Below are 21,833 nucleotides of genomic sequence, written 5' to 3' on the forward strand. Positions count from 1 at the left end.
TTTCTGGTCTTTTGATCAAATGTTCGTATTGTAATAAAATTTGAGCCCCTCAAAAACGCCTTTCCACTCTGCACTGGGCAGCAAATTATCAGCTTTAGAAATACCCCCAATTACCCTCTCTTTACACCCACTGTGAAAATAATACTGAATGCTGATTTTTATCCCCAAAGATAACCAACTTTGAAAAACCTCACCAAGAACTTAAAAAAAATTCATATGTATTCTGACTTGACTCACGAATAAGGTTATGAGGACTTCTTATTTAAGAAAACTGATGATTAAACTTTCTTTGGAATGCGTAGAATCAATATAAATATTTAGTCGTAATGTTGGAGCATAATATGAAGGTGCATTTAAAATATTTTTTCTTTGTTTTCTACTTAATGTCTTTTTTTGGTCTTCCAGAAACCCTTGAAAATGGTGACGGAATGACGTATCAGGGTGGTGATCTAACATCTCCCGCCATACGCCCTAGAGACGAGGCAAAAAAAATATTATCAAAAAAGAAAATGGGATGGGAGAAAAGGAAAAAACCTAGTGGGGACACAGAGCAGACAAAGAATGAAAATGAAGATAAATAATAATACGTTAAACATACGTATAAGATGATGTAAAGTGATATAAATAATAAAACCAAATGTAATCAATAACAACATGTACCAACTGGTAATTAACGTTTGTAAGGAGGTAATGACAAAAACGTTCCCTTTTTATTATTAATTACATGCTATCTGTCGTTTGAAAATACTTCTTTATCTTTATCGGTTCCTGAAAAAGAATGCAGATTGATACCTTTGATCAATATAAGCAGTCCAGCCCTCCTTTCTCATGAGTCTTCTTTTTCCTCCCGTCATGTCTACGCGACGGCTGAACGTATTCCATAACGCAAGTGCACCATCTATGTTATGCATACATATTCCATAAATTATTATATATATATTTGTATTGTCCCAGTCAATTGACGGTAGATTTGTGTCACCAGCGATTATAGTAATACTGTTGCTTTGTCTGCTCCTGATAGTGGATATTTGTTCGTCGAGCTTGTGTAGGACATCTGTGTTAGAATCTGGGGGTCTATAAAATGAACACACGTATAGGCTTCTGCCGTTGTAGTCCTTAATGTTGCACCAAACGCTTTCTATGTCATCTACGTCGCTAATTACACTTCTCGTCACAGTTTTTCACAACTAGCAGAGCTTCTATGAACTTCATCTGGCAGTTATTATCAAATTCTCCAACAAGTCCTAAATCACGCATTCCAAGAGTGGACATTATGATGTGAAAAGTCACTTTTTTATTTGTTTAAACTCATTTTGTAAAAAATCCATAAATTTACTTTTCTTAAAGACAATTGTCATTCAGTGCCAATATGCAATGCACAAGAGATAATGGTTGAAGTGATGTCTTACAATTTGAAATGCCATAGGAGAAATTGATTGGGAATGTCCTGAAGCACGATAGCATACTGACGACCAATATCCTGAAGAACTATAGCACATTGAAGACAAAGGTTATAGGGTGGCTATGAGACGCAATAAAAAATGTCGGTGTAACAAGGAATGAAGGAATTAAGGGATTGGCAGGAAAGAAAATATTTTGGAGAGCCTAAACCAAAAACCTCGAACTGATAACACGTGAAGATGATGAATCAGTTTATTCGAGTTTCCTGTTTACTTTATGCCTTCCTTCGTCTTTCTCAAGTCTTTTAGGCAGGTGTTCCAAGAGTTTCAGCCTTAGTTAAAGTTAAGTGCAATCTGTCGGAACAAAGTATTTACTTTTCCGATATGAATTACTTCCACAAAGTGACGCCTCAAACCATTCTATTCATCAAGTGCAATATAATTTTAAGCAGGTAGGTACTTTTCATCAAACATTCTACTTAAAACGTGTAATGTTTACTTAGTTTCTACAAAAAAAAGTAGAAGACAGCCTCAACAATAAAAATTTGAATTCCATACCGAAGGCATTGTTGCAGGTTATTATGTAGATGTTAATGTAGATGAAACGCGAAGCAGATTCGCATTCAGGCAAAAGGACATTAGGCATTATACGAATCTTTTCGCAAAAAATAGGCAATTTTTGAACCTGAATTCACATGGTAAATACTTCTAATTTACTGGAAACAATTTATCCTATCTGGATTATTTGCTTTTTTGCACAATGCTCTCTCAAATTATTCTAGGTCCAAGATGTTATGAGTCATTCCGCAAAATATATTCCAAATGATAATGAGTTATTAATTAGATCAAAAAATGCTCAAGAAAAAAATATTCATTCCACTGCAAATAAGATTTAATTACGGGTTTTCAATCACTTCCAAGTGCCTTCAGCGTTCATTTGAAAACCACTATCCATCGGTGAAACGACTTTAACACTAAGTTTCTTCATCGGTTAACGTAGACGCCTCCAATCACTTGATCACGATTCGTAGCTGGAAAAGGCAGGGAGTCGCCAAACGAAAGGAACGCTAACGCACGCATTTGGCGGGGAAGACTTCGCTTCGGGACACGAATCACGGCGCATCAGTTGTGAAGGGAACAGCTGGGGAGATTCAACGATTGCGTAAGAATGTTGGTTCGGAGCGAGCGGCCTTGAAATAGTTCCCTACCCCCTGCCGGCAGTGGGACTTGAGGCCTCCGCTTCTGCAGCTGGTAGGCAGGAGGGAAGAGAATCGACGCTGAAAACCCTTTGGCTTGCATGGCTGGAAAATTACTATTATACTGAGCCTCTCTAGAAAAGACAAGCTAGGCGATTTGATTTATTACTATATATATTTTAGAAATGCTATGCATAGGTTATCTGAGCTATCAATCGGTACGGGTATAGGGGATGTTTATGCAAAGAACTAGAGAGTTAGAACGGCAGTGTGAAGATAAAGAATTGAAGAAGGATATAACAATGGCAAATAAAAGTAAGGAAGGCTGGAAGAAATTATTATATTTGGTGTAGACCATCAAAACATACTTACAATCTTTCTACTACCTATGCTAATCACGTAAATTCACCCGTTATATAAATATACATAACACTTTTGTGAAAGTCCCACTGATGTGAATAATTATGTACGAGTAATTATGTAATTATACTCGTATATGAAGTTAGCGCAAGTGAGCACAGACAAAAACACAGAAACAAACAAAAAATGAAAAGAAACTCACTAGGTATAGGATTTTCTAGAGTTTTATAGGTTTCCCCCAATTAGTGACGTAATAAACTTTTATAGCATTTATACCGCTTATATGAAACACAAACTGGCAGGACCTATTCCAGAGAGTAAAGGGGGATCGAGAAGCCTCAGTGGCAATCGTACTGGCTTCCCACCCAGTGAGCTGGGTGCGTACCACGGAGGCGTCGAATATTTTTCAGCGGTATTACCATCCCTACTTGAGGTCCTTTGTGGAGGGCACTTCGAGTGAGTACGCCGTCCGTCGGCTGGGACGTTAAGCTGCGGACCCCTTGGCGCCTTTCGTTAAGAGTAAGCTAATGCCGACGCTGGGTTTCTCTCCACCCTTCATCTTTTCCCGTTCATCCCTAATGGCGCAAATGACCTACTGTCGGTCACCTCCCCTAAAAACTAGTACTTCAACGAGAGTATACATTTTATTAATTAGCATCGATTAATTAGCCAGGAACCCTTCGTTTCAGTAAAGAGATTAATCTACCCGAGGAATGACGGTTTTTTTGAGTACCTCGAATTTTGACCTTCGGCTGTTAATACACTGAATGCTCAATAATAAATATTCAACTCCAGTCTGTTTCTAAACTCGAGGTCATCTCGGTGTGGTTCATAGAAGGATCGCACAGATTTTGTTTGTGAGGAAACCCAACTTATTCGAAGGCATTCCTAAGATTTTAGTTCGCCCGTATCTTATTATCTGACCACCACGTCAAAAGTGACCAGGTGTTAACAACAGATAAAACAATCGAAACTGCCACATACCTGTTAAGTAAATGAGAAAAAAAACTCCATGAAGATGTGAGAGTAACTAGTATTACTCACATGAGAAATTTAGATCCGAAGAGATTGGCGGATATGGCAGTAGGTTAAGGGGAGTTGAGGCGAACCAATTTTATGAACGCTGACGCACGCTAACGTCCCTCCACCTCCCTTCTTCATATGGTGCTGGGTGCATCCGGGGGCTCGCATCGCCATTGCCCAGGGAGTCGGGACCAAAATCTAAGGGGGAGGCAAATGGTGAGTGGGCGATAATCAGTCCGAGGTGCGTGGCGCTGGATAGGGTGCGAGAGGAGGAATAAGGAAGGCCCTTAGGGCGGGGGAGGGAGGGCTCCTGGCGGGGCGTGCGGAGAACGATGTGCCCTTAGAGGAAGGCGGAGAGGGCGACCGAGTTGCAGCGGGGGAGTAGCAGTCAAGCAGTTGAGGTAAGTGCATCGGGGGTATTGGGGGTTGTAGGGCAGGGAAACCGACGGGAGAGGGGTGGAGGCGGCAAATCCCTCTTTCCTACGAAACACCCTCCCCTCCCAACCGCCCTTCCCTCCTCAAAACCTACCGAGCGCATGCGTACGTGACCGGGGGAAATGGGTTCGTGACGTAGTCCACGGTCAATTTTTTCCTCACCCCAACAACCCCCATCCCCCTCTCGGCCCCCTGGCGAGTTATAAAGGCGAGGCGAAAAAGCTCGGTAGATGTAGTCCGCTTGGCGCTCATGAGATCGGTAATTGAGGGAGGGTGGGGGGAGAGAGATGGAGGGGGGAGTAGGCGGGAGCCCGGCACGGCCGCCCCTCCCCCCCAACCTAACACCCTCCCCTCGCGAGGCGTTGCTACCCAACGCCCTTCGGAGTCACCCGGAGGCAACGTTCCGTTGAGGTCTCCGGCAACAGTCGAGTCGGCTTTGGTTGGCGTGCCGGGCTTTTATACGAGTGGAGTGGGTGGGCTTTTATTTTTTTGGTGTTGGTCGCTCGTGAGGATTTCTGGCGGGCTTATATTCCCCGTCCCTTTCCCCCCACCACCCCCTTCTCCCCCGGTGGACGACTGGGGACTCCATAAACTTTTATGAAGTTTCGCCCCTCGAGACCGCAAACGGAGTCCCTCTTTTTAACGGGGCTAATGACGAAAGGCGATTAAGGGACTCGAGTTTGGGCCTTGCAACCGAATTTGGATCTCTCCCCGACCGCATAGCCCGGATGGTTTTATTTCATTCCGGGGCGAGATTCATTTGGGGCTTACGTAATAGTACGCTTTTGCTTCAGAAGGCGGAAGTTTGGCAAGGAAGCGTTTACGTGCCGATATTCGGAATACATGGTTCTCAGTAGAGTATCATATAGTCATTATCCGCTACCTGAATAAGCATTCAAAGATTCAGTGCGTCCAGGATAGCTTGTCCTGTACCACTCTTTCAAAAATTTTCTCGGCTTTCCTAGGACCATGAAAAGATTTATATTTCATGCATTTTTAGATTGTATATCCACGCCGAACACCACGTGCCATCGCAAGGGCGTAAGGGGGTCAGGGCCCCAGCCGTTAATGAAAAGTTATGCATTTGGATATAAATACATAGGCACACGTTTATGTATATGCCTCCCGACAGCAAGAAGTAAATGATGCTGGGGCACTGGGGTTAGATTTATAATGACTGAGTATCGAAGGAAAGACGAGTACTTGAACCTATTCGTGATGGCGTCTTACCTTCCTACTTCATCCAGGTGGTCGGATCTTCCCATGTAACTTGAGGGCTTAATAATTCCATCGGTACCAAAAGTTAGCACAGTTGCTATGTACTTTCCTAGAAGTCTATCGCCCAGCCCTTTCAGTCTAGAGAATTCTTGTCTTGCTTGCTCTATTCGGCCCTCAAGGGTCTAACAAGCGATTTCCTCCAACATATCCGCCCCTTGCAGCTTTCTTGTAGCAAGTTTTAACAAACCTAGCAAATTTTCTCTGAACTTTACCTGATTCCTCACTAGATAATTTCCCCGAGAATCGACTATATATCCCAAATACGTGGGTCGCGAAAGTCCAGGGGGTAGAGCGTTGGACTTTGGACGTTGGAGCGTTGGTCCGGGGTGCGATTCCCGGGCAAGCCATTCTGGGCACCTGCAGCTCCACCCAAGCTATGTGATTGTTCGAGTACCAGGTCTTCCTGGGAAACCATAATCGGCACAGGGAAAGGAACCGCCCCCCCTACCCTGATGTGTGAATTTCACACGCCATATAGGGCTTAGTACTGGGTGAACTCTACCATCACCAACCAAACCGACCTTCGGGTTGATTACTGTATTTATGATTTTTTTTATCCCAAATACTTGTCGCGTGTTCAAAATTTGGCCTTATGTTATGCAAAAAATTCAATCACCATCCTTGAGCATCCTCCTTATTCGCCAGATCCCACCCCCTACGATTTTCTCTATTCCCAAAATGTAAAAATGTGATGAGGGGACATCACTGGGAAGATGTGGACACAATAAAGCAAGAAACGACGAGAAAACTAAAAACCCTAACCGCCGAGGACTTCCAAGGGTGCTTTAAGCAGTGGAAAAGAAGATGGATAAGTGCATATAAACGAATGGAGAGCACTTTGAAGGGAACTAAATTGATGTAGACTAAATTTTGCAAAATAAAGTTTTTATGGCCTTAGTTCGCGTATTTATTGGACAGACCTCGCATACGACATTTCTCAAGGTACTAACCTTTTTTGAAGAACTGAATCAATGTTTAACGAAAAAGTCAAGACCATAAACTGTTTACGGTCTTGGATTTTTCGTTTTCCATTGTTTCACGACCGTAGGCACGTTCCTTTTAAGTTTAAAAATGGATCAATACCTATCAATGGTTTGCCTCAGCTGCTAATAAAGTTAAGTCTCATCATGAAGTCATTGTTTTTCTCATAATGACGAACTTCCACTACATCTCACCTGCATCTGTTGAATGAATAAGTCTTATCGTTTGTAATAAACCTTTCGCGAAGGAGGTAAGAGCTTCAATGTTTAAATTAATGTATTATCGATATATCCTATAATTTACTCCACGCCGGTACACTACCTTCACTCCATATTTTCTTGCGCATCGGTATTGAAAAATGAATTTGGTTCTGCCGTAAATATCAATGGCACTAGGTCATTATTGATGTACATTCTCGGTCGCTTGGATTGCGTGTATCACCGACGATGTACCTATTTTCAGCTATGACTTTTTTGTCACGCGTGCAGTGCGCTCATGTGTACTTACACGTGCGGTGCTCACAACGCTTCTCTTTGTCCGAAGTTTATTCCAAAGTTCTGTTTAAGAAACAACATGATGCATTATTCAAAGAGTTTCCGATCTCATTTCGGCAGAGAAGAGCCGCGGGTTGGATTTTCGTTTGCCACCACTTTAAAAGCAATTAGGTCGGCAATCATTCAAACAAGTAGGTGCTCAGGTGGTGAGGAAGAGCTTTGAAAGGAACACATAATGACTGCCGGAATGGCAGAAACTGAAATTCCACCTCTTTTCTCACCAATCCCGACGGAAGTTGTAACAACTACTCCCGAAAGGATAGAAGTAAATCGCCTTAATTCATAAATAAAAAAAATCTACCAGCCTACCCCCAAAAAATTACACCTGGCCATTAAAATAAGTTAGGATAGCTTTACGATATCAATAAATCACTTCGGGGTGGTAATTTTATGGCTTTATCTCGAGCTCAACCGAAAAAAGAGAAAAACCTCGGGAAAAAATAATGTATCGATCCCAAGTTTTGGGGGAGAGAGAGAGGGATTGTTTTTTTTGCCCGGACGGAAAAGGGGTCGTGGAGAGATACCCTGAGATCACATTAAGGTGCACGCTCACAAATCCCATCATCAACATGAACCTATACGGAAATAATCGGGCGATAAAAATCTTTTGAAAACCAGCCCGGGAACCCTTTAAGCCCCCTCTCTCGCTTTCTTCCTCCCTGGATATTGCATGCCGTGAACCCATTTCGGACGGAAGGGGGGGAGGGAGGGCACACAAGAGGTGAGATTATGAAGTCGTTCATTATTTTCACAGTGTCAAGGCCAGGACGTCAATAAATATGAAATGACATTCATTTGTGGTTGGAATAAATAAAAAAAAACACCACCTCACCGATCTTCCTTTTCACGACCTTCTCTTCACCGATCTTCCTCTCCGGGACGTAATTCCTTAATTACTTTTCGTTCGAAGATCCTACGGTGAGCCACAGGGGCTCCTCTTATATTTCCCCATTTGTCGGTAATTCTGGCGGTATTTGCGCACGAAATGTGTCCTTCTGAGCCGGCAAGGACTAGTATTTCGGATCTATTGAGCTATCCACTCCGCGCAGACGGATATAACATACACTTGGGAATCGAAATGAAAGGGTCAAGAAGATTTGTTACTTCAAGTTAGTTGGGCCCGAGATTGGGTATGCTGTATGTGAATGGGATCTTCATGAAGTAGGCTTAATTTTGGAACTATATCGAATGCAACGGAGAGCTGCTGGGTTTGTGAAAAGCTGTTATGAACGATGTAGCATTGTCACGACATCATTGGAAGAATTAGGATGGGAGCCGCTAGTTGACCGTAGGCTTAAATACTGGCTAAATTAACTGCGTAAATTTGAAGTAAGTAACTTATCTGAGAACATTAAGGACATATGACATGCCTCCACTTACTATGGTAGATCAGATCACCAACGTAAAATCAGGGAGATAGATTTATTGTAGAACGGATTGATTTAAAATGTCGCTTTTTCCTCGAACGATTAGATATCATAAAAGACATGACAGTAATCGCGTGGGAGATAATTAGCATTGGTAGTGTATATACTACCTTGATCAAAAATTTCCCGGAATTTATTCAGAAAATTAAAAATACAAGTTTATTCATCTAAATCTATATTGTCCCCTTCAAAGTAATCCCCATCGACTGCAACACACTTATGCCAGCGCTTGATCCAATCCTCGAAACATTTTTTATATTCGGTTTTCGGTATGTCCATCAGTGCTTCCTGCGATTTTTCCATTACTTCCTCTCGGCTGCTAAAACGCGTTCCCCGTAATGGTTTTTTAACTCGATTGAACAGAAAGAAGTCACAGGGAGCCAAATCAGGTGAATTCGGTGGCTGTTGGATGGTATTTGTTGCATTTTTCGTCAAAAAATTACGAATAATGATAGCACTGTGCGACGGTGCGTTATCATGGTGCAAAATCCACGAGTTTTCTGCCCACATTTCTGGTCTCTTTCGGCGAATTGCTTCACGCAAACGTCTCATAACGCCCAAATAATACTCTTTGTTTACTGTCTGGCCTTCTGGCAAAAATTCATGATGCACTACACCGTTGTAATCCATGAAAACCGTCAGCATTGCCTTCTTTTTTGACTGAAAACGACGTGGTTTTTTTGGTCTCGGCTCATTTGGTGAACGCCATTCACTTGCCTGATGTCTGGATTGCGTGTCGTACTCATAAACCCACGTCTCGTCTCCAGTAATGATCCTTTTGATGAATGTGGGATCGGATTCAGCCTCGCAAATCATGTCTTTTGCGACGTCAACACGGTCTCTTTTTTGCATGAAATTGAGGTCTTTTGGCACCAACTTTGCTGCTACACGACGGAAACCCAAATCATTAACCACAATGTCTTGGGCGGATCCATAGGCAATGTTCAAGTCCTCCGCTATTTCTCTGATGGTTAATTTGCGGTTATTGACCAACATTTCTTTTACTTTATCAATTTTTTCACCGACTTTCGATGTCGATGGTCTGCCACTGCGTTCATCATCTTCGATTGACTCACGACCACTTCTGAACCGCTCGTGCCACTGGTAAACGACCGTTTTTTTTAGAGAATCGTTGCCGAAACACTTTTCCAACATTTCCAACGTCCGTGCGCCACTAAATCCGTTTTTTACGCAAAATTTAATACAAGTTCGTTGTTGCAAATTTAAATCCATTTCTGAAATTGTAAAAAATCGCCAACACACACAGAGATAGATGTACTCTTGGCTACGTAACTTTTGCAAATGTCAAGTTATGACACTAAGATTTAAAGGGAATATCAACAACAGATGTACCAATTTAACAAAAAAAAACAGAACTCAAATCGGAACGATGGGAGCGCCACACGGTGGTTATTCCGGGAACTTTTTGATCAAGGTAGTATTTGTCGATATCCTGAATGTTTCTTTCTGCATGATATTCTTGTTATTAAGTAGACCCAACCTTTTAACAGTTCTAAGTCATGATTTGAATATACTTATCCTGTTATTGAATATTATTGCATGTAAGTACTTTATTTCGTGTGATTAAGGTTTTTTGAGTGCATGAATAAACTATTATTAGTGTAGAGGTCACAGGATTTGGTTTTGCATGTGGTTTTAATGTAGTTTACGGGTGGTGACCCAACACCCCCCGCCACACGCCCTTGCGGGGTATTGTGTAGATATAGATTTCGACTAAAAACAGAAAATAAAATACTTTTAACCTTTAAATTCAATAAAAACGGCCCATTATGAATGACTGTTGCTCTTTTGAAAGCACTTCCCCGTTTCGATTGAAGTTGGCTTATTTGCGAAGTTAACGAAGTATGACATGGGATAATTTGACATGCAGGACTATACTAAAGATCAGTTGGCAACGGCGGTGTGAGATAACGAATGAAAAAAAATTCTTAAAAATATGGAAATTAAGGGGAAAATTAGTTTTATTCCATGCACCCTACATTGGTTACCTTTCAACAACTGGGGTCAAAAACCTCCGGCCGCTGGGGTAAACAACGAAGGAGGAGTCTCACGTGAACAAATATCGCACGTCGTCCTGGGACTGCAGTGATCTGGCCTGTGGCCTACATAAAAATAAGTATTTTTTTCATTGAAAACGTTACTAGTGCCAGATTTTCTGTAAACTATCGACCTTCATTTAGCTCACCGCAATGACAGAATAATTGAACGCTATTACGCGCTTAGCACTGTGGCGTCACATGACTGGGAAAGTTCGACGAAACCTAAGAATGCACGCCAAATAAAAGTAAGGATTGATGGCTAAGTGCAGCTGTCGATACCTGGATTTCGGATTGGAAAGGATTTCAGTCAGACTGGAAAGATATAAGGAGACATCTCTTAGACAGCCTAGTAAAATACTGCAAAATACACTAAATAGGAAAACTTTTCTTTTCAGCAAATCATTTTAAAAGGAAAGAGGTACGGAGAAAAATAAGGGTGAACGATCACATCTAGTTTACTATTTAGGTAACTAGCACTAAGACTAATTCCTCCTGATAAGGGGATGACGTGTTTATGGTAGATCATCAGCTTTTCTTAGAATCATGTTTCCAGGGAAATATGACACCCATAATAAAGCTTGGGTAGAAAGTTTAATAAGAAGCGAAGCGCTTCATGGTTTGGAAACTTTGCCTTTGAAACATGAGGATGAGAGTAGATTAAAATTTGTGATGAGGATTAGGAGAAGAGTAGAGGAAGGAGAAAGAAAGTGGAAGGCAAAAAACAAAATTTTAAAAACTTTGTGGTAAGATGAAGTTGCTGGGCGAAATCCGAAGTGAAAAAATTGGATCTAAGACATATTGGAATTAAGGGAAGTTAAAGACAGTGACAGAGGAGAGAATTTCGAGTAAATGGAAAAGAGGGAGATATAAATGTGGACTCTATGGTTACTCTGAAGGTTGATAAAAATTAATATAGGAAAAAAAGAAAATAATCGAGGGAATACAGGAGTTAACGATAGAGTTATCCTAAAATTATATGTAATATTTTTTTGTAACCTTCTAAAACCTATTTCTAATCGGTTGACTACCTATGATTGTGATGCATTAAAACATTGGTTTTTGCTGTTTACCACAACAAAAAACAAAATTTTATTGCATCACAGTCATATTTAGCATAGCATTTGGAGTAAAGGCCTCCATCCAAAAGGTAAATATACTCGACGCATACGTCTAACAAACATATGCAACATTAGTGTTGAATCTATCGATTGAAATCGCAGGAAGCATGCAAATTTCACTTACTGACAAAGATTCGGCAAGGTCCATTATACTGAAAATCTAAAATAAATTAGTTGGATAATCTCAAGAAAGAAGATCCTAAGGCCAATAGGATAGGATTAGGATCTTCTTTCTTGAGATTATTACTTTAACAGCCAATAGCTCCACATCTTCCATTTTAAATTAGATGGAGGTGAAAATAAGCAAGGATGATGAAAAATTGCCTCAAACTCAGCAGAATGCAATTTTTGATGCAATTTATGTCAGGTCAGCAATTGCATGCCACGGAAAATTGCCTTTTATATTGGCATATTTTTTACAAAATTTCAGTATTCTTTTATGTATTCAAACACCGTATACTTACTTATAGATGTAGACTTAAAAGGCTTTAAAAGTCAGCAATGATAATTTATGATCCATTTCTACAAAGTCAATTCACATATTTTCAAGGAGATTATGATTACAGCACTGCGGGCCTCACAAAATGACCAATTTAAATTCTATCAAGTCCAATTTTCAGCAGTGAAATGAGCCAGATATTTTAGCATTTCGTAAGGAGTTACGCATTTCTTCTCCATTGTCTACTAACAGTTCAGCATATTCAATGAGAAGAGAACCTCCCATTCCTATTGAGTTTCATGATAGAAAATTATCCCAGATAAAGTTATCAACTTTCATTACTAAAGTTTATTACCGCATTTTTCTTTAAATAGCGGGGAATATTTCTTAAACTGTTTTCTCCTTTAGCACCCAGCGGCTGCAAACTAGCTTATTACGAATACATACTAGACATTTAGGTGTTGCTGTTCATCACATTGGAGCCAATACTTCATCGTAGGGCCTATGACGAAGTAATTATCATAACCGAGGTGAACATCTCGCTAACCCGCGAGTTTTGTTACCTATGATTTATGAATAACATAACGCAAACCTCCCGAAAGACGTCAGGGGAAAATGCGATAATTTGTTCAATTCTCAAATACCAGCATTGAATCATAAATTTGCTATTGACAGAAAAGAGTAAAGAACCTACCGTCCTTGAAACCCCTTTGACGTGCAAAATTCACAATTATGATCGCTTCTGTCGTGTTCCATATGCGTACACGTGCGTATAAATATAAACATAAATTACATATAGTAGATGAGCAACTTGTAGCTAATTGGGCGAAATCCAAGCTGCCATGGTTAACACCTACAAGACATGAAACCGAACCGTACGATAATGAAAGAAGGCCAAAGGATGAGTATAGAAAGCTGATGCGAGGAAATTAATGACCACAAAAAAGCGAAACAGCGAAATGGTTTACTAACTGGTGAAGAGACGATTCGTAGAAAGAAAATAAATCCGATGGCATCCGAAATGCTAACGGTAATATACTAAAAGACTATAAAGACATCAGGAAGAGATGTAAGGTAATCATGGAACAACTCTCCCAAGTGCCCAAACCACTTGACGGTGGCTTAAACAATGAACTCGTGTTAGAAGAAGACGAACAGCGTTCTAGACGACTAGGAAGCGCATTCAACAGAGCCGTGGAAGACCTGAAGAGCAAAAAGACACCAATATTTGACAAAATAAACGGAGATATAAATAGTCAAGGTAATCCGGGTCAAATCGAGAGATATCCCCTTTGGAATAATCAAAGATAACCACGACAGCGATTTTCATGTGGTTTTGTTCCCTTTTACAGGTGGTGACCAAACACCCCCCGCCACACGCCCTTGTGGGGTATTATGTAGATGTAGATGGCAGTAGAATATTACCAGAGAACTTCGAGAGGAGTGTAAAGATTTGAATACCGAAGAAACCAAGAACAGATAATTGGGAAGAACACAGAATATTGAGCCTGATGTATCACATATCGAATATCCTTGCTCGGATAGTTAGGCCAGGTTCGAATACCGGGTGGGGCAGATATTTTCACGGGTATCCCGATCCCTACTTGAGGTGCTTTGTGAAGAACAATTTGAGTGAGTACGCTGTCCGTCGGATGGGACGTTAAGCTGCGGACCCCTTGGCGCCTTTCGTTAAGGGTAGGCTAATGCCGACGCCAGGTTTCTCTCCAACCTTCATCCTTTCCTGTCCATCCCCAATGGCGCAAATGACCTCATCAGTCGGTCGCCTCCCCTAAAAGTACTACTAATCTGATAATTAGTCGAAGTATACAAGGAAATAGGGAAGAAAACAACAGGAAAATTCAACTCGGGTTCAAGAAAAACAGGGACTAGAGAGGAAACACTCGGATTGAGATAATTGGCCGAAAAAATTATGAACGTAAACAAATATGTGGTATTCGTGGACTTTAAAAAGGCTTCGACAACAACGAATGGGACAAGTTGTTTCCAAATACTAGAGGCACTTGGGATGGGCTAAAACGATAGAAGTAGATGATCCATCCCCTCTACTAGAATCAGGTAAAAACTATTGAAGTAAAAAATGAGAAGGAAAAGAGAAGACCAAATGAACAGAGACAAGAATTCAACACCTCGCCAGCGCTATTCAACGTATATGTAGAAAATCCAATGAAGAAGCACAAGAATTGGCATCAAAAGCAAATTGCAGAGTAATCAAAAACATTGTGTGAACAGATTTTATTAAGAGTGGACAGATAACATTGCCTTAGTTGCAGAAACGCCTGAGTATGTAAGGCTGAATGCTATGGATACATTACTTCCGGAATGTAATATGAGAACCAACAAGAAATAAACTAAAACCATTGTGTGTGGAAGAGAGAAGCTGAAGTTAGGTAATACTACTAATCGAGGAGGTATTCAAGGATAAATAGACAAGATTCGTTAACTATACCGGGAAAGTTACGAAAATTCTTAGTTATAACATTGGACCGTAGCCAGCGTATTATAACGAAACATCCATGCGCCTGGATATCTAATTATCACCTCTAAAAAATATTAGTTTTCTCCAGGATTTGAACCCGGGTCCTCTCGGTGGGAAGCCTGTAAGTTAGTCACCGTACCTTCCCGATCCTCACATCATCTCTTCCAAATCAGAGAATAACACCTGTACTTAGATATATATTCAAATCAAAATACTGCAACAATGTCGATTCTATCGAACTGATATCGATTAAAATAAATAATTATGGTGAATCAAACTCGGCTCAATGGCTTCCTTGGTAGAATTCAAGCTCAAAGACGAATTAGTACCGGCGGCCTTTCCATTGTTGTCAGGCTGAGTTCCTGCGGTGGAGGGAACGATTCTCCATCATGAAGAGACGATTACGATTCCCGCTGTCTTACACTCGAGCTCGAACGCAATTCTTCAGCTCTTTCCTTGAGTGCCCACTGGGTTTATATTAAGTCAGCATGACAAGACCCTAGAGTTTCAACAGGAGATTTGGAAGGCCGAGGGGGATTTATCGTGCGGTCCGCTGACTCTTGACACCCAGCACCACACGCACCCCCGCTATTTACAGCAAATTCTTCAACACAGCGCACCTATTGCGGGGGGGGGGTGAGGGGATGAAGATGAAGGAGCAGAAGAGTTTGGAAGGGATGAGGAACGGTCTTGAAGTAAAAAGAGCGGTGGGTAGGAAGGGGAAAACCTTTTAACCACCAAAACCATCCAGAATGTTCCTGAAAGGGATATTTCAAACCTTTCCATCAACCCTTGTCCCGTATTTTTTTCCCCCTTTCTTTTTTTTCCTTTCGCCGCTCACTCTTTAGCTCAAGCCCTTCCCACTTCCCCGTCCTTCTTCCCTAGCCATCCTAATTTCACTCCTCCTCAATTCCTGAAGGCCTACTCCCTTCCCCAGCCCCGTCCGTTCCCCCTATTCCTCCATCTTTATTCTTCCGCCCCATCCTGTGAGCCTCCCTCCCTCCCTTATTAGGTACTGCCTCCCGCAGAACTATTTCCCCACAACCCCGCCTCCCCCCCCTCGCCCCCCCCCCGAGAGAAGAGAAAAACCATCATTTCCACCCCTCCCACATGACCCGAGTCGTCTACCGCCGTTACGCGTTCCCACAGAAACCCCTGTTACGACCCCAACCGCTCTGCTTTGGTCAGCTGATTAGTCGAAAAGGTGAAGTGGGAAAGGGTTGAAATGGGAGTGTGCCCATTGGACGGAAGAAAAATGTACGACGTAACCTGCAGGATCGGGAATCAGGGGTGGAGGGTTTGAGGGCGGGAGTGAAGGAGGAGGAACGGGGTTGGGGGGGGGGAATGCACACGGCGGCTTGGATCCCTAGAAAGAGGGGAAGGGGAAAAATTTACGGTGCCAGCAAATAAGGGGGGCTGGGGTGGGGGATAAGCCATTTGCAGCACAGTCACTTTTCTCTTATCTACCGAGGAGCCTGGAAGTTAGTGGAAGAGTGGAATGAGGCGAGGACACATAAATTGCACGGGATTCCTTGCATTCGACTGCCACCATGCTCGCAGGGAGCAATCCGTGACGCCTTAAATAGATTGGCGTCCAATCAACGGCACGGAATGTCAACCTGACTGGTGGGATGATGTACGTACTTTTTGAGAGACGAGTTGAAGATTCACTACCTGAATGAAAGGAAATAACTCAAGTAGATTTAATAACTCCAGGAGAGCGCGTTTTGCTGTAGGGAATGTTTTTTAATTGCCGTAGGGGGGTAAATGATGAATAAAACTAAGATTATTACTCAGACAATAAGTGTTTTAATCTACATAATACGCCGCAAGCCGCCGCAAGGGCATGTGGCAGGGGGGGGGTGTTAGGTCACCACCCGTTTTAATCCTACCCATCAGGAATTAAGTCGCACATCGTTGGTAATTTAATGAAACTCGTTCCGAGTAAATACGAAAAAAAATTTACATTCGGTCGATCAGAATGCACGAATAGCAAAGTACTTTCGCCAGTTAAGCTATCGAGGTGTCCTCTTGAACTCTAAAATTTTGGGGGTTTTAATGGAATAGTGTTACAGACAAGAGTGTTACAAACGAGTTTAACTATGACACTAAAGGAATTATAATGGCCCCACACTACTTAGATAGATCAGACCACAAAGATAAAATAAGGGAGATAGATTCCAGGACAGATAGGTACAAATACTCATTCTTTCCCCGAACAATCAGAAATCATACAGGCATACAACCATACAATCAATCATCCTGTAATAGTAAGAAATCGAAGTCACTTTAGAAATATTAAAAACATTGAATTTACAAGTCGGAGCAAAGTTAAACACTGCAAAGCTGTTAGGTATACTTTCAGGTGCATGTGTATGTAAGATGTAGTTTGAGTGTTTGCATGTGTGTGGGGTGTAAGTGTTCTTGCATGAATGTATGGCATGTTTTTTGTGAATCTATGAATTTGTGGTTCTTGCATGCAGTTTTTTTCCTTTCTAAATTATGGCTGGTGTCCTAACACCCCCCGCCAAACGCCCTTGCGGCGGCTTGCAGGGTATTGAGTAGATGTAGATGTAGATGAAGATGTTGTGACGAAATACCGTACATACGTCACAGGCATTCGTAGTCGTGGGTGATGCACCATAGTCCACGAGGCTAAAGTCAACTTTAAACACTTATGCTGTTTTTACCTTCGACAAATTTCAAGAAGCTGCGGGAGATGACGCAACAGTAACTTATAACGTAGTCATCCGCTAATAAGTATTTCAATACAACTATTTCAGAGTGTAAAAGTCATTCGCCTTGGCCGGGACCGGGTGATGAAGGGATTTTTGATAGGGTGGGGTAAAACAGAAAAGCTACGCGGGGGTAAGTCGAAAAAGAGGTAAGCGTGGTAGGCGGATATGAAAGCAATCCCTTCGGAAAGTTTTCTTACCCAGGATACTTTCATAAGAGGGAGAATGTTGGGAATGCGGATATGAAAACGTTATACAGCGAAAATTTTTGAACGGCTTAATGGGGGTGGAAGAAACTTGGGGAACCTTAAAAAGAAAATCGCGTCGAGTGAAAGGTGTGCAAAACAGTGTCAGAAGTACTTAAGTTATAGTTATCAAATAGATTCCAAAAAAACCCTCAACTACCAACCTTACTCATTACTTATAAATTATTAACTAAATTGTGACGCCCTGAATGTGTTGGCTTCCCATCTAACAGAGGCTAAAATAATTAAGCCCCTTTCCCCTGGCGACTTGCTTCGCTGAGCAAAAAGAGGAAAAAGAGGCCAGAGGAGGAAAAGATGATTTTTCGTTACGGACGTCGTATTTCTTTAATTTCCACTCCTCAGCCCTGCGTGAGATATATATTTTTCCCTCGCCAGACTACAGGTGTGGGGGGTTGGGGGAGAGGTTAGAGTGGAATTTTCCACGGGCCTTCTCCTCACTTCCAAACTCCAACCCTGAAGCCAAGCAACCATTCCCATCCCCCTCCTCTTTTGCTGTTTCGGTGATGGGAAGAGGCCACTACCGACCTTACCTTACATTATCCGACCCTTTTGAGACTGGGATGAAGAATGCGCGCCCTTGGCCGTGATGCAGGTTGAAGTGGCGGGGCAGAGAGGAAGGGTCTTCCTCCGGAGAATCGCCACTCGCCCTCCTCCCTTCCACCCTCTCAGAAATGTTGGTCCCACCTAGCCGTGCCCACGCAGATTGGTAGGTTTGCCTCTATCTTTATCTAGCCCGCCAGTTGATTTTTGGACGATACACACTTTTCCTCCCTCTCCGGGAATTTTTCCCCTCTTTCGCCGGTTTGGCAGGCCGGCACGCAACGTGAAGCTCTCCTCTGATACGCCCGGATTCATTGAAATGTACCAAAACCCCTCGCGGCACAAAAAATTGAACGAAGAGAGAGAGGGAGAGAGATGAAAAAAAAATAATAATTCGACCCATGAAAAATTCGGATGGATTAATAAGAATTCGCTTTCATTTTTTTCCCGAGAGCTCGTTTGGGATTTTTTTTTGAAAATCCAATTCTCGAATGAACGAATGCCATGTCTGAGCGTGACTCTTTTTTTTCAATTCTAATTCATCCGCTCGGATTTAATTACCATTGAAGTATTCCATCCGGCAATTCGTTTGAGTTCCAAAGACAGACGAATCAATTTTTTTCAAAAATTATTCATCTCCGATTTTTGCCTAAAATTTCTGTGTTCCACGAAATGTGGGGTCAAACATATTTATGATATTCCATTTACTGGAATTGAGAAGAACCCTCATCTATTCGGTTCTACTCTTCGTCTACCTCCATATCTGATGCTTAATATGCGTTCGGAGTTGATGGCTGAGTCCACTACTTCGTATATATCCATTCTAATTGAAAAGAACTTAGGCATTACCAACTCGTTTTTTCAAGGATAAACGAATCTAATGCCTCATTGATTACGTCCAAAGTTTTAGCTGCCAAATTAGAAATAATAATCCTCACTCTCTCGATACACACTTAATTTTTACCAATCGCTGCGACCGAAATGATAAAATACTCTCCAACCCAGGTGGGTCTAAGGACATTATTCTGATCCCTTACATTTCGTGGGAAAAATGACATCTTAAATCTATCCGCACAGAACTTAATTTGCTAAATTTTATGGACATGATCCCACCTACCGCGTTAGGAAGGAAAAGATAATAAAAACTTTTTCGGGGTAGTTCTCACACCACGCCTTTCACGGTGAGCACATACCAGGTATGCGGATCTGCTTTAAAGAAACTCAGCTTCATAAAACGGGTGGTGGGGAAATGTAACGAGAAAGTCAAAGAGAAGTGTTATTTTGCTCTAGTAAGACCTCATTTGGAATATGCCGCAAGTATTTGGGATACTTGGGAGAAAATTTGGCATAAACAATTAGATAAAATCCAGAGAAAATCCGCCAGATTAGTTAAAAATTGTTATAATAAGAACACAAGTGTGACAGGTCTCTTAGGGGATTTAGGCTGGGAGCCACTTGAAGTAGGAAGAGAACAAGCGAGACTTAGACCTTTAGAAAGATTCAAAAACAAACGAGTTCAACTATGAGACTAAAGGAATTATAATGGCCCCACACTACTTATGTAGATCAGACGACAAAGATAAAATAAGGGAGATAGATTCCACTACAGATTTCTGCAAATACTCATACTTTCCCCGAAAAATCAGAAATCACAAAAGTAAGAAACCGAAGCCACTTTAGAAATATTCAAAACATTGAATTGAAAAGTCCGAACAAAATTAAACATTGCAAAAATATAAGGTATACTTGTAGGTAGAAATGTATGTTAGTTGGTTTTTTGTGTGTTTGCATTTGCGTGGGGTGTAAGGGTTTTCGCATGAACGTATACCATGTTTTGTTTGTGGACTGTATACATTTGTGGCTTTTGCATGCGGTTTTTTTCTTAATTACATCTACATAATACCCTGCAGGCTGCCGCAGAGGCGTGTGGCGTGGGATGTTAGGTCACCACCCGTAAAAAGGAAGGCAATTACGGGTGGTGGTGCCCTAACCCCCCCCCCCCAACCACACGCCCTTTCGGCGGCTTACGGGGTATTATGTAGATGCAGATGCAATAACACACTTTCCACATCATTACTGAAGAGACATAAATCAGTAAAGATTACCCATTGAGAACATTTTAAAAATAAACCATAATATATCTTTCCAAACTAACAGTTGTACATTTATTTATGTATATATATATTTATATATATATATATATGTATATATATGTATATTTATGTATATATAGTTGTATAAGAATATTAGGGTTGTTCCATTCTTTCCTATTGTTTTCTTGTGATTTCAATTATCCTAAATAAATAAATAATATTTCTCCCTTACCTTCATTCTTATCTCTTACCACCTGGGGGCTGGCATCTCCAGCCATACACCTTTTTGGTGTATTTCGTGGTATTACAGTGTATTTTCTTTAATGTACCCTATTACTCAATCATAAAATTTATAATGAATGAGCCCTCACAACTATCCATAGCCGGAAGGAAAATAATAGTATTTTTAAATGGCACTGAGGTCATTCGGTCACGAAAATGCTGCCATAATAGCAACGGTAGAGGATAAGAAACTCCTACGGCTGTGCGTGGAAAATAATAAAATCAAAATATGAAATAAATGATTTCGAATTTCTGCAGCAATGCCTAACTAAATTAACATTATTGAATGCAGAAAGATTCCACCTTTTTAAAGATCGTTCTTAATTTGCTCTGGACCGTTGACGATTTTGTCCTGCACCATCTTCTCCTTAAATCCTGACCGCATTTTAGAAATTCCATTTTAGTAATCCCTCTCGTAAAATGGATTTTGTGATGCCTCACGAAACAGCTAAGAGAGAAAGATGGAAAAAAAGGTTCCTGCTTTGTGCTTCGGCCCCGACTGACCTAGTAAAGGACTTTTTTCCAGCGTCAGTTTGAACCGATGAGAAAGATAAATGATCTCTAGTCCCTTGGAGGGTGTCGCGTGCGGAAAGTGGAAAAACAGGCAGAGGTAAACGACTCCTCGCTAGAGAAAGAACCGGGATGCATTTCCCCTCAACACACCTGTTATTATCCCTCACCCGAAAAGAGCTCAAAGGGATTAGTTTCCAGTAGAGGAAGAGTGAGAGAATATTTTTCTGGGAAAAAGAAGGTTTCAGACAAAATTATTCCGCGTGCCAATTATTCGAAGTGAATGCATTTCGACTATTGGGGTATCAGGTTCCTGGTTCAAAATAAATTTCAGCAAGAATTGGAGAAATATGGAATTTTTCGGTGTTAGTTATAGAGAGAGAGCCCTGTTTAATCCATTTCGAGTTATCCCTTTCCACATTTTCACTTTTTCGGTAATATTTCCGCATGACCTTTGAGATTAATGAAGCTTCAACGTTTACAGTGTAACATTACGAAATAATTCAAGAGGGATAGAAAAGTTGATGAGGGGAAAAACCGCAGATTCGACGACAGTTTCCCAAACCTAAGCTGTCGAGGAAAAAATGTTAAATATATACAAGACTGGAAACTGAGGTGTCAATTTATTAAGCGAACGTT

This window comes from Hetaerina americana, unplaced genomic scaffold (assembly GCF_022747635.1).
Source record: "Hetaerina americana unplaced genomic scaffold, ioHetAmer1.1.p SCAF_15, whole genome shotgun sequence".
NCBI lineage: Eukaryota > Metazoa > Arthropoda > Insecta > Odonata > Calopterygidae > Hetaerina > Hetaerina americana.